Source organism: Lampetra fluviatilis, chromosome 31 (assembly GCF_964198595.1).
Source record: "Lampetra fluviatilis chromosome 31, kcLamFluv1.1, whole genome shotgun sequence".
NCBI classification, from domain to species: Eukaryota; Metazoa; Chordata; class Hyperoartia; order Petromyzontiformes; family Petromyzontidae; genus Lampetra; species Lampetra fluviatilis.
In genome coordinates, this window is record NC_136305.1 from 526842 (window position 1) to 540816 (window position 13975).

The window sequence follows — 13975 nt, forward strand, 5'->3', positions numbered from 1 at the left end:
CGTTCCGTAAGCAAACGCAATTGGGGAGCGGTGGCCAGGGAGCGGTGGCCAGGAAGCAGTGGTGTAGTCTAGATTTGACGTTTTCGTGACTGCAAGGATTCATAATCTTTGGTTTTTTCAGCACAAGTCACGTAGGTAAAAAACTGGAGCAGTTACACCTGATGACGGAGGCTTGTGTTGCTTCCGAAACGTCGTGATTTAATTTATTTATATTTTTTACCTACGTGACCAAAGAGTAGTGGCGTAGTCGTAACGACATCATCGGCTCAGGGGGTGCGGCAGTCGGTCAGGTGGGGCCCCGGTATTTGATTTGTCTCGCAAAGTCGCTCCTGGCGAAACATCGCGGCTCCTCTTGCCGAATCGCATCATTAAAAAATTTAATAAAAAAAACGAATATTAAACTTCGCTTTAAATAAGTGCTGTTCTTTAATACTGTTGTTGAGAACATACCTCACGGTGTTTGTCAGGGGGTCCCAACTCGTAGCTTTGGCCACCACCCTCGTGACGCGCCGTCCCCGCGTCTTGCCAGGAAAAGGGGAACGTGGATTTGGAACCCGGGAACACCGCGACCCCCCCCCCCCCCCCTTCACTCGACATTGGGACGAACATTGCATGCGTGATGCATCTCGCGAGCATCTCAAGGGCATCGCGTTGGGGTTCGCAAGAAGTGCGCAAAGTGCACTGAGCACATTCGTTTAGGCCCTGGAAATCGTCGGTGGGGCCCAGGACCATCTCGCAATAGGAGCCCAGCCTTGCGATGTTAGGCAAATTCCGAGAGAGAAAAGAAAAGCCCCTCGCGAACGCGAGAATAACACCGAACGTCGCCAGAAAGATCCGTAACCTACTTGCTCTACTGTCCACAACGTCTCTCTGTTTGTCGTGTGTAGATGGGTCTCGCGCACATTCTCTGCGCTCATCACGAACCTCGCCTCCTCGCCGCAGTGACGATGCAAAAAATGACACTACCACGAGACTTATCATCAACACCATCACGTATTCCCCATCGTCAGCTGCGGTATCATTATCCTCAATGAGCTCAATAGCCCCATTAACTGGCCGGCACTCGCAGCAGGAGGCCCGAGGCCACTGTGCGAGCCAATTAAGATGAGCCACCTATTGACCACTCGACACTCGACAGTGGAGAGATGTTTCCAGATTTCACGAGAGACGAGAATATTGTCACCCGAGGGTCCGGGCTTAAGCATTCTGGGTCACGGGAAGAATCGGCGTTATCTGTCAATTACCTGCTCGTACACACAGCACTTACCTCAAGACCGTTGTAATAACATCACCCTCCCTCCTTTGACGGCCTTGTAACCTAGCTGTGCGCTGCACAGGCTAATCCATACATTGTCAGATAATGGCTCATTAGCGGCATTGTCATTTCCGGGCCGTGTCACCGACGTCTCTCTGCCGGTGGGCGCCGCGTGGGCGCTGCCACGTGCAAACCGCTCGCAACTTGGTGATCAAAATGCAAACGAGGGAAAGACAAAGACGGTCGAACCCTTCACAACTGCGCGGGGCAAGACCCGGGAGCCAGGCGTCCGTCCAACGAAATTAAAATCCCGGCAACAATAACCCCCCCCCCCCACCTCTACTTAATCAGATTGCAGCCGCCTAATGAAAAGGGATGGCGGTTTCATTAAAATCGCAAATGCGTTTCGTGCACGGGGAGTGTCTGCGCAGTATCTGATGGCAGACAATGTTTGTGAGCGTTGATGGAGAGAGAATCAAAGCGCGATCCGGGTTGCAAGATTGGAATACTTTTTTTGTATTTTTTTTTCTCTCCTCTGATCTCTTTTAATTTCCTCATTCGTCTCAGCTCATGCAAATTGGGGAATCCATGCTTTTTGGCGCATCCTTGAGACCCTCCGACAGGCGCGTTTGCAGGTGATTAATTAAGAGCCCTTCTGGGAAAGAGGAAGGCCGGGTCGCGATTCCTTCTCCGCTGGGAGACTCCGGGCTGTGCCCTCTGCTCGGAACGGACGTCTGTTGGACGTCTGTGGGATCGCAATGCGAAAATCGCGCGCGGTTCCCAGCGAAAAACAAAGCGCACGTCGATTAAAATGTACCTGGGAGAGAGAATCGGCGCAAGCGTGCGTCGGGTTGCCATAGTTTTCTCTATCGGTTCACGTTGCAATGCTGCACTTACCGACTCTGTAATGCATTTTATTTGCGTCGGTGAGAGCGGATGAGGCGCGGTGAGTGAGTGGGGATAACGCCATCAGCACCGCGACACTGCCTGGGCTTGTACACAGCGGGAGGATTTCATTTTGTTTGCTTTGTGCCTTCGTTGACTGGAGCAATACCCTTGCTAAGCCCAACCGGCTGACAACGATTTCATGATTTTCCTCTGCTTCTTCTGATCTGTGGAGAGAAGGTCGTGAGGCGTGAGTGAGTCGGCGAGGTGGACTCAGGAATAGAGAAGTAGCGCTCACCGACTTCGCCGGTGACAAAGCGACAGCAATCAGGAAGGAATGGGCAGGAGGACTCGGGATGAGAACCGCTGATGAGAGACGAGAGAAGAAGCACGGAGTGGAGGCCGAATCGAGAAGGGAAGCGGAGGGAGACGGCGGAAGAGACGACATCGCAGAGTTCGGAGGTCACGACCGGGCAGGAGCGATTCCAGGAATGGAAGGAATGGAACAATGGGTGGAGGCTGTTGCCCAGTAGTAGGAGGTGACGGGCAGACAACAATAACAACAACATCAACGTGGATTACGTAAACCGCTGGAAAACACCGTCCATAACAACAACTGGGAGAAGCTTAGTTTGCACGAGTGTGGATTCTTAACGATGACCTTCATACAGGCATGTTTCATGGGAATTCCACAACTGGAGCCTCATCAATTAGCGGCACGGGTAACCGAGCACGTGTCGGATAAAAAAAACACACGTGAGCTCGCTCTGCCTCGTGTACCTGTGAAATGCGACGGCCGCCGTCAATTGGCTCCAAGACGCGAATTACAATTCACAGCCACGAGTCCTCTGCGAGCACGCGTCACCCACTCGCGCGCGTGTCACCCACTCGAGCGCGTGTCACCCACTCGAGCGCGTGTCACCCACTCGCGCGCGTGTCACCCACTCGCGCGCGTGTCACCCACTCGCGCGCGTGTCACCCACTCGCGCGCGTGTCACCCACTCGTGCGCGTGTCACCCACTCGCGCGCAACGTGCTGTCGCTACAAACCGGGTTTTCTGTGTCGGCGAGAGCAGACAATATTTCCGCACCCGGCACACCGCATCCAGAATACCTCTCGCTATGGCTGTGGCTACGAGTCACGTGCCGGCTACTCCAGCCTGGCAGCAACCCGGAACCTTTTCAGTGAGAAACTCAGCACTGCTGTCAACCCGAACGGTAACTGTAGCCCAGCGGTAGCCATGAACTCACTCACGGATTCCCCCACCGGTGTGTCAGGACTTGTGCCACTGCCAGCCCCTGACCGTTTAGTCTCATCCACGCTGTGTTCAAGCCAAGTTCTTCTACCGACCTCGCTCGACTCGGCAAACCTATTATCTCTTATCTACCGCACCCACTACAGTGCTGTTTGTTGCTGGTCACTTGGCATTTTGAGCCTGCGCTCCCAAAACGAAAATCTTCTCCTGTGAGTCACCCCCGAGTTCATGGCATTGGCATAATTTTCCACGCGGCATAAAATGATGGACTGGCAACAATGACATTGACAACATCTAGATAAATTCCTTCCTGTTCCGTGCCAGCTGACAAATGGTTTGATGATGCCGTTTCTTTCTCGAGTGTGACGTGCACACTGAGAGTTCGCGCGACACGCCTGCTCTTATCTGTGCGTGAACAGGGTGGCCTCTCGTGCAATCAGTGTGTGTGAGTGGTCAGTTGTGTGCAGTGCCGCCTTCGTCGCCTCACATGACACACACTCTTGCTTAGATTTGTCAACATCGCGCAGCAACTCATTACTCTTGGCTTCGACTATCCCGAGTTCAACGGTCTGTGCACCCTCCTGTTTTGAAATGCATTTCCATAAAAGTAAGCTCATCGTCATGCAGTTGTTTTATTCGATGCGAGATGAAGGCCTCTCGTCACGGCTCAGCGCTAACCAAAGCCCCTCTCGCCGCTGCACATGGACGGATGTCATCGCTCGGTCTCATTGTTTAAGATTTCACTTTAAATCCTGAGCACGCTTTGTCTTCGTCTGTTTCCGGAGCAATCTGTGCGGTGTGACGCACGCGCGCTTGCTTCATGCAGAAACTATCTTGCATAGATTGTGTGAGCAGCACATCAATATCCGACGGTGTGGGGAGAGATTACGAGCAGGCTTTCTGCAGGATTGCGCCTGCAAATGTAAAAGTTGTTATTTTTTTTCGGCACCGTGACGCATCATGACCTTCAAGTTCCTGACGCTACAAAAGAGAAGTTGCGGTGCAAATAGGGAAATGTTTCCACGTGAAATAATAATCAGGTGAGCTACATGGCGCATTCTGATACCGAAGAGCGCACGGGCAGAAATGTATTTAAGGGAAAAACAAACTTCGCATCTTTCAAAATTGAGTTCCGTGGCCTCTACCCGTTTGAGTTCCGCCGAGCATTTTTTTGCTTTCTTTTATTTGTCCGTAAAAACAACCAATGTTTTCCGATGCCGGATGCTTCTTGGATTTTGGAAATGACAAAATGATACCCCCACTGTCCGCCCTGCAGGTGTCATGCGCGCACAATGCCGCCCCACGTGACTCGCGCGCCAAGCGGGAGAGGAGGAGGAGGCGGCTGGAGTGGTGAATATTCTCGGCCCGACGTAGCCCCCCCCTACCCCCACGTTCGCCGCCTGTGATTCACGGAGCTAGATATTTGGGGGCCGGGGGGGCGTCTGTTGAATAAAACCGAGTCGCTCGTGCCCCCGTCAAATGAGCGCGGAGGCGTTGCTCGCGCACCGGTTGTAACCTTCGGCGACTGCAAATTCCACATTCCCATGGCGGGGGCGAGTTTATAAAACAACCACTGTTGACTTAATCACAACATCGTACCTATTTTATCGACCCCGAAGGAATGATGGCTAACTCCCAAACCGGAAATTGAACTCAACATTCCGCTCACTCAGAGTTAAATAATATTAATAATGCCGCCCTTTTGTCAACATACTGCTGGATGAGGGCCTTCCCTCGCCGTGAGGGCTATTTGACTAAACTTCACGCAGGTCAGCGCGAGTTGGTGAAGGTGTGTGGAGCATAGCAGTGCAGCACAACAATTGATGTTTGCTGCACTGCCTTCTGTCCACCACTTATAGCAACCTGTCTGTGTGTGTGGTGGCCCTCAATCCCTCTGCAGACTCAAACCTGCGTAGCTGTTGAGATCGGGACCCATCTGGCTGATTCAGTCATCGTATTTAAAATATATATTATTTTAAACAAGCAAATATTAAGCGAGCATGATATCATATTGTAGCCCTCCATAGGGCAATGGATTTAGAAACATGTGTTTAGATTATTGGCTGCAATACATCTCCACATGATAAGCCACTTGGTTAAGCTATCATTTGTGGCCAGGTCGCTTCTGAAAAAGAGCGATGTAGCTCAGTGGGCCTTACCTGGTCAAAAAAATAGTTCAGTTTTAGTTTAAGAGATCTAACAGAAAAAAAATAAGTGGATGTGGACAGGAGGTCCGTTTTTACCAGAATTATTTTCCTGGATCTCCCTCCTGCCCCACCGTCGCTTTGCTGTCTCGCGACTCCCGGGGTCTCACTGCTGTCGGGCCCAGCGAGGAGCGAGTGGCCACCACGCCAAGTGACCTCACGAAGGAGACCCGAGGGCTCTGGACGGGGCGACATCGATGGGCCGCAGGGGACATCGCGCCGGTGCCGTCGATTGCCGCCAGAGATTTTGCGCTCAATGTGACAATTTTGCAATTACAAGCCATCAGTGAAAGGTGGCTTCTGTGTCACCCCTCCCCTCACTACGCCCCCCCCACCCCACCTCGGTCCCATTCTCTCTCCCTACCTCCCTCCTTCCCTCCCTCCATCACCCGCTCAGATCTCGCTGCCACCAAATGCTCCAGAGGGCGAGTGCGAGTTGGACACGGAGCTTTCTCTGACACCGCCTGACGTGTTACAACAACTGGACTGATCTATCGTGGGAAGAAGGATATCGCACACTGCTAGGCGAGGGGAGGCTACGTGTAGATGAATGTGTCCTGAGACGTGTGTTATACTGGTAGGAACGAAGTGGACCAGACCACCAATAGATTAATGTGTCCGTCCGTCCATCCGTCCGTGTATCAACATCGCCCCCTACTGCAAACACTTGGCATGACCCTGTCCGACAAGATGGCCGCCCGCTCCCCCTGCGATCTGTCAACTAAACAAGATGGCCGTCGCTTCCGGCGCCTCACGGCAAAACTTTAAACTTCGCTTCAAAATTACTTTACTGAAACGCAGCACGTTTTAAAAAAAATTTACTTTACTGAAACGCAGCACTTTTTTAACAGACAAGAAACATTTATTAACACAGACGAGATACATTTAATCGCCTTATTTGTGCACGAAAAGCACGGCGCGAGGCCTAGTGCAGAAGGCTTCGCTAAGTCTACTGCAGAGAAGGCTTCGCAAGGCCTAGTGCGGCAGGCTTCGCGAGGCCTAGTGCGGGAGGCTTATTAACACAGACGAGATACATTTAATCGCCTTATTTGTGCACGAAAAGCGTGGCTTGGCGAGGCCTACTGCAGAGGCTTCGCGAGGCCTAGTGCAGAAGGCTTCGCTAAGTCTACTGCAGAGAAGGCTTCGCGATGCCTAGTCCAGTAGGCTTCGCGAGGCCTAGTGCGGCAGGCGTCGCGAGGCCTAGTGCAGAAGGTGGTGGTGGGGGGTGGTGGGGTTGGGTGGTGGTGGGGGGTGGTGTTGGGGGGTCTTTAAATCTCACAGCGTTTCTTGTCAAAACAAACACTTTTAATTAACGTTACACTAGAATACAGTTAAATTTTTTCTTTAACTCCTCTATACCCGGTCGATATCCCTGTACCGGTACTAAGTATTATTCCTACCAGCCCACCCCGCAGGGTCCTGTTATCGTCCGTCCGTTTGTCCGTCCGTCCGTGTAGCAACATCGCCCCCTACTGCAAACACTTGGCATGACCCTACAAAAACCTTTACACTCAGTGATGCTTTCCTGGCTATACAAGTGTAACATTCCCTTATAATTCCCTCAGATAGCTTTTAATTAAAATATTTAAATTAATGAGGCTTTCCTGGCTAAACACGTGTAACATTCCCTTATAATTCCCTGAGATAGCTTTTAATTAAAACTTTGAAATTAAATAAAAAAAACTCCCAGCGCCCTAAAGCCTACAGCTAGGCCTAAAGCCTAGAACTAGGCCACACACTCTCCCTTCGTATCGTACCCCCGCGTGTGTGAAAGGGAGTTAATGTTTAACAATGTTACTACATTCCCTCATGTTTTAAAAAGAAACATTTAAATTTAAAGCTTTTACATTAATAATTAAAACATTTAAATTACAAAATAACTCACAGCGACCTAAAGCCTACAGCTAGGCCTAAAGCCTAGAAATAGGCCTCAAAGTCTCCCTTCGTATCGTCCGATTAGGTGTAGCAACATCGCCCCCTACTGCAAACACTTGCCAGGACCCTACAAAAACCTACAGTGGGGCTTTCCTGGCTAAACAAGTGTAATAATACATTATGTTTATATTCTTTGGTTATTCGTTCCTACCAGCCCACCCCGCAGGGTCCTGTTTGGGGAGCAAAATAGATGGGCAACACACACATCTCTTTTGCACGTGCCCATTCTCTTGTTTACATTCTCGCTCATTATTACAACGGGTGCCGAACGAATACGTTATAGGGTCTAACTCACTACACAACGTGCTTGGCACAAATGAACCACGATACCTTGCTGGTCTCGTCACGGAGCATAAACAATCACGGGAGCTCCGGTCATCCTCGCAGTGGCTTTTGGTTATCCATCGAACAAAGATATTCACTGTATCACGCACTTTCACATGCGAGTCTGCGGCCGTCTGGAACGCTCTTCCTTCCGATATTAAGAAGCCACTGGAGCTATACACATTTAAATTATCTAGATTTAAAACAATTTTTTTAGAACTGTGTGTTGTGATTAGTTTGTGCATCTCCCGCACCTCCGATTAGTAGGGTTGGCTAGATACGATGCGAAAGAAGTTCAAAAGACAGTAATAACCAGAGGTGGGACAAAGTCATTGTTATGCAAGTCCAAGTCGAGTCGCAAGTCATCAAATTCATGACTCGAGTCTGACTCGAGTCCAAGTCACATGACTCGAGTCCACACCTCTGGTAATAACCGTGTTACTTCGGTGACATGGTTTTTCCTCCGAGTGCTTTGCAGCCCTGGCGTGGCACACTTGCCACCCGCTGTGCGCGCACGGTATTGCAGGCCTCGTTTATTCCCCATCTGCCACGACCTATCCACTGTTGGATAAAGGCGTAACAAGTCACTTCGGTTCCCCCACTCAACACCAGTGTAAGGCGGTGCTCGTGTTCTGTTTTTAGTGCAGAGTCGGTGGTGGAAATTCCACATTCTTATGGTAGAGGTAAGTGTATGTACGGTATAGGATACAACCATGCAGTGTTGGCTTCCCGCAAAAGGCTAATTCGTGTAATTGGCCACTAAGAGATGCAAAGCTGAGTTGACGCCCCAAGCAGGACCCGTAAGAGTTAACCACGCACGGAGACACTCTCACCCTGTCCGGTAATGCCATACTCGGGGAAGATTTTAAACCACTGATCCAGCTTTTAACGATCAATGATTTTTTTTTCTCCTCCCAAAAGCCTTTTTTTACAATGCAACTATTACAAGTCAATTTGAGAGGCGAGCACGTGGCTCTGGACTCGGAGCATTTGAATCTGGGAATCGGCCACCGCCCGTGAATGACGCCGCATTCTCGAGCGTAGCGAGTTGCCTACGCTTCGTTGCAGCCCGGGGCACTAATGACTGCACGCAAAAACATCCATTACGTTAGGTTTTATTATAATGTTGAATAAATTATATTGACCAGTGGCAATCCAATCTTTTTAGAGATTACACAAGCGGTGAGGGGCACTGTGGATAAAAGGGTCTACATTATTTGATTCTCTTCAAAAGTAATTACAACCACATTTGGTCATGTGATTTGTAACTTTGATTCTTACCCATGTATCAATAGTTCAATTTTAATGCGTGATTTTATTTAGGGACTGTGCGTTGTCTTGGTGTGGTCTGGGACTGTTTTGTGTTGCTGCCTTGCCCAAGATGGTATTTGGTGTTGAACAATCGGAAGGAATGTACGTACTTGTGCAAGTTGTACGCGTATACTTTATTTAGTGACTTGCGTCGCTTCCCTTTAGTTTGCACTCCTATCGGTTTTTTGTATTTTTATATTTTTTGTGGTAACCTTTTCACCCCTCCCTACTGGACATATGTGATACACTGCTAGCCAGCTCCGAGACTTACGTCTCGTGAGTTGACACGGAATACACAATTAGAATATAGTTTGTAAAACGTATTTAAGTCAATTAGTGTCGAGTCATCTTAACCTCGGCGTTTCCTTATTGTAATTCCAATCAATCGTCTTTAAACAAAGTGAGCCGAGTTTGATACCCAGCGACGGCTCACGCTAGCGGCGAGTTAGTCCTGGACGCCTCCATCGCCAACCCGCACTGACCAGCGTGGTGAAGTACGGTCAGACAACTCTCACGACCGACGGCGTGGGGAGGGAGGCCTTCACCCGACAGTGGCTTGGGAGCGGTGCTACTTCACCTTCGGTGCGTCGCGCTCGCAGGAAGATCAGAGACTGGGTCCGTGTCGAGTGTCGCGATGAAGTTCATCAGACAGCTGCTGAGTGACAGCAGCCGAGGCGCGAATGGCGTTGGGGCCAACGCGGCTTGAAGATGATCACCAGGGGGCCTCAGTCGCCCCCTGATGCTCGCTCTGCCCACGCTGTGTGGACCCCGCACGCCAAAGGGCCTCCCCGTGTAGCCGCCCGGTCGTCGTCTGGCGACTCGCGTGCCGTGCCCCCCCCCCCCCCCCCCCGTGTTGCATTCTGTTCCGACCGAGTACCAGAGGTGTGGACTCGAGTCATGTGACTTGGACTCGAGTCAGACTCGAGTCATGAATTTGATGACTTGCGACTCGACTTGGACTTGCATAACAATGACTTTGTCCCACCTCTGCCGAGTACCCCTCTCTGCCTGACCCCACATGGTTCCGAGAATTAAATGCGTGACTAATGCACGTCAATTTAACCAATTGTCCATTTGACTACTGCAGCCCCCCCTCCTTCTTCCCCACTCTCACTTTTACTGGAATAGCGACTACGCATGTGTTTCAACCCGTATACAATCATATGTCAGCTCTAACTATGCTATTTTAGTTGCACCGTGTATTGGGTTCAGGGGAAGACGGCAGTTTCACAATGAGCCTATTCATAACAAGATTTAAAGGTACAGTACGAATCACAATTAAGTGACCGTGCGTCTTTGCTGTCATGGCGAGGATGTCCTCAAGGGCGCGAGGTCGCGCTGCTGCTGCTGCTCTCTCGGTGCCAGAACTAGAAGCGTGAGTCGGGCTTGGCACGCGGTAGACCGCGGGTTATCTTTAATGAATCACTTTTTTTTCTTGTAAACTTGTTTCGCGTGTTTACCTGTTGATTCGCGGTTTCACGTGGGTGGCATCACGCTGCCCCCACGCCGTCCGCGCCCCTGTCTGCACGCGTGACGTAATTTACTCTCGCTCGTTGGTTACTCTTGGACACCCGCATTGTTTACGATAAATAAGTTGATAAAGATATTTTATATCGATCTAGGTTACCGTATGGATTCCCATTTGAGCATGGCACGTGCGGGAGGCGGTTTCCGAATGTGCCCGTCGACGCGTTGCTTCAAATCGCGACAATTGGCGCACGGCGACAAACGTATAAATAAGTATGTTTACAAACTTCTTTCGCGCCGTACGTAGCCAACCGCGCTAATCGGAGGTGCCGGGGGAAGGACAACGAACCGAACACAGAGATAATTTCTGAAGAAATGAGTTTTCAATCTAGATGGTTGAAAAGTGCATCATAGCTCCAGTGGCTTCCTGATGTCGGAAGGAAGAGCGTTCCAGACGGCCGCGGAAGTGCACGTGAAAGCGTGTGATGCATAGACCACCGTCTTTGTTTGATGGATCGCCAAGTCCGCTGCGAGGATGACCGCAGTTCGCGTGATGGTTTATGCTCCTTGACGAAATCATTTGTGGTAACCACTGTGATCACAACGCAATACAGCATTTGTTTAAACATCACAAGGGTTTTGGCCAATTCCATTAATGAGTTCCTTGTCGTGTGTGAGTTCCTACAACACCTTGCAAGCCCTGCGTGTGGGCATCCTTCCAGTACTGACCAGGAGACCTCACAGTTGGGCTCATTCAGGCCGGTTTGGTCGCAGGCAAAGCAATAGTCGCTCTATCCTTCCCTCTGCAGCTGCTTTCAAAAGTCAACGTGAGCTGTATGGTTTGTTAAAAAATGTAGATAATGCCATATTGTAGAGTGTTTACAAATTTTCACACTTAATATCTCCATCGTATTTCATTGCGATTCCTCATGATGCTGTAGCGGTCGGTGTTATGCTAAAGAGTCCGAGACGCTGGCACTGCGGCGGCCAGCAGGCAACCCAAGAGGCGAGGCGACGGGCGAGTTGCTTTACTCTCCCCGCTCTCTGTAGAATTGTGGTCGGGTGAAAATCGTGGGGGTTCTCCCACCTCTTCCAAGACATCTGTCCAGCATGGTAGACGATGCCTAAATAGCTTCTGGAAGGGCTCTCGGCATCACCCGCTGGTGGAGGCCGTTCCAGCAGCAGCCGCGTGAGCCAAGTCATTGCAGGGCTGCACCTTCACCTTTCTACTCAAAGCTACAGATTTGTTTTTCCAACCTCGATTTCCACTTATAAATGACTTCGCTGGGTCCTTGACTCGTCGAATCACGCTTCGCCGTGTGAGTTATCGTGTTTCACCGACTCGTTGCGTCTTCCCACAGCGTAGGAGGGAGGTGAATCTCCCCAGGCGTAAATGAGCGAGCTGAAGCACTAAGTCGGCTTCCCATCACGCGTCCGGGTACTGTGCCTTACGCTCGGCCCGCCGGTTGAGACGGGGGTGGGGGGGCTCTACTGTCCTCTCATTGCCATAAATGCTCAACCAGCGCTAAATATAACGCATTAACCCAGCGGCGGCGATGGTAGGGGGGGGGGGCATGGACACGGAGCCAGAATTTAAATAGCACGGCCGCACGGCCGCTGCCTCTGGCCTGGCTTTTATAAGTCAACTCCCCTGCTACCAGACGGCACTGCACAGCGGGGGTGGCATGATGGTCGCTGGTCGCGTGGCTGGAGGCGAGACCGCGGGGTCGGCCTCGCTGCGCCGTCCTCCTCGCCCCGCCCTCTGTGGGGTGTCGGCTCGTGGCGCGCGCGGTCGCCGCGATGCCCCCGACGTTTCGCTCCGCGTGCCGGAATTCCGTTGATCGGTTGAGGGAGAAAGTGAGCCGCTCGATTGCGTTCCCGAAGAAGCTCCCACAGTACGTGGAGCGGAACGTCGGACATAGTACCGGTTAGTTAAATAATTTACGCGATCTAACCCAAAAACCTCTGTTATGGATAGTGCCGGTTGCCGAACGAATAGATTATAAGGTCGCACTTATTACACAGTGCTTTCTAGCACAATACCTTGCTGATCTGGTCAAGGAGCATCAACCATCAGGGAACTCCGGTCACCCTCGGAACGCCTTTTGGCTGACCATCGACCAATCGACCAAAGACGGTCACCGCATCGCTCGCTTTCAGATGCGCTGCTTCTGCAGCTATCTGGAACGTTCTTCCTTCCGATATTAGGACGCCACTGGAGCTATACACTTTTACATCGACATTGACAAACTCATCTCGTAGGATTCATTTTTTTGTTTAGTCTTTGGTCGTTCCCCCGCACCTCCGATAAGCGCGGTTGGCTACGTACGGTGTGAAAGAAGTTCAACGTACTTTACAAACAACACGCGCGGCACGAGAACGCGTCTGGGAGCCGTGCGAGATCCCCCCCAGCTCATCCGTGAGTCGAGCGGTCGACCGTGGGACATTTCTTAAAGCGTCCCCCCTTGTCTAACGAGTGCCGTGCATTGCGCATTTCTTGTGCATGAGTGTTCTGAACCATTACCGGGAATTCAGTACTAAAAGATTAGTTTGTGTAACACCAGTTGAGAGCTGGGTCGAAATAAACATGAGACGAGACAGGTGCAAGTTAAACATGGCGACATGTGTGTTTAAACATCGTGACGACGTAAGGGTCTCGAGTGTGTCCGATCACAAGGGGACGAGCATTGTTGAGTTTTCATCCAAGAGGTTCAGGACCTCATCCCTCCATCTGTGCAATGCCTCCGGCACCCGCAATTCTCTTATCTCAGCGCCACTTAAAACCTCACCCGTGCCGTGATCTCGTCTCTCTCACAGGGCTTCCCCAAACCGTCACCTCCACACTCATTACCCTCGCACTCCGATCCCTCCACTGGTCCCCAGGCAAATTCGGTCTCAAATTGAAGATCACACACAGAGTCTTCAAAAGCCGACATGGGCTTGCACCTTCCAACCACTCCTCTCTCATCTCACTCTCCTCCACACACACTCCTACCTCTCCCCTCTCATCTCACTCAACTCATCTCCACACTCTCCTACCTCTCCCCTCTCATCTCACTCTACTCCCCTCTCATCTCACTCTACTCTCCAACGCACTCTCCTACCTCTCCCCTCATGTCACTCTACTCCTCTCCACACTCTCCTACCTCTCCCCTCTCATCTCACTCAACTCATCTCAACGCACTCTCCTGCCATTCCCCTCTCATCTCGCTCAACTAATCTCCACGCACTCTCCTACCTCTCCCCTCTCATCTCACTCTACTCCCCTCCACGCACTCTCCTACCTCTCCCCTCTCATCTCACTCTACTCCCCTCCACAAACTCTCCTGCCTCTCCCTC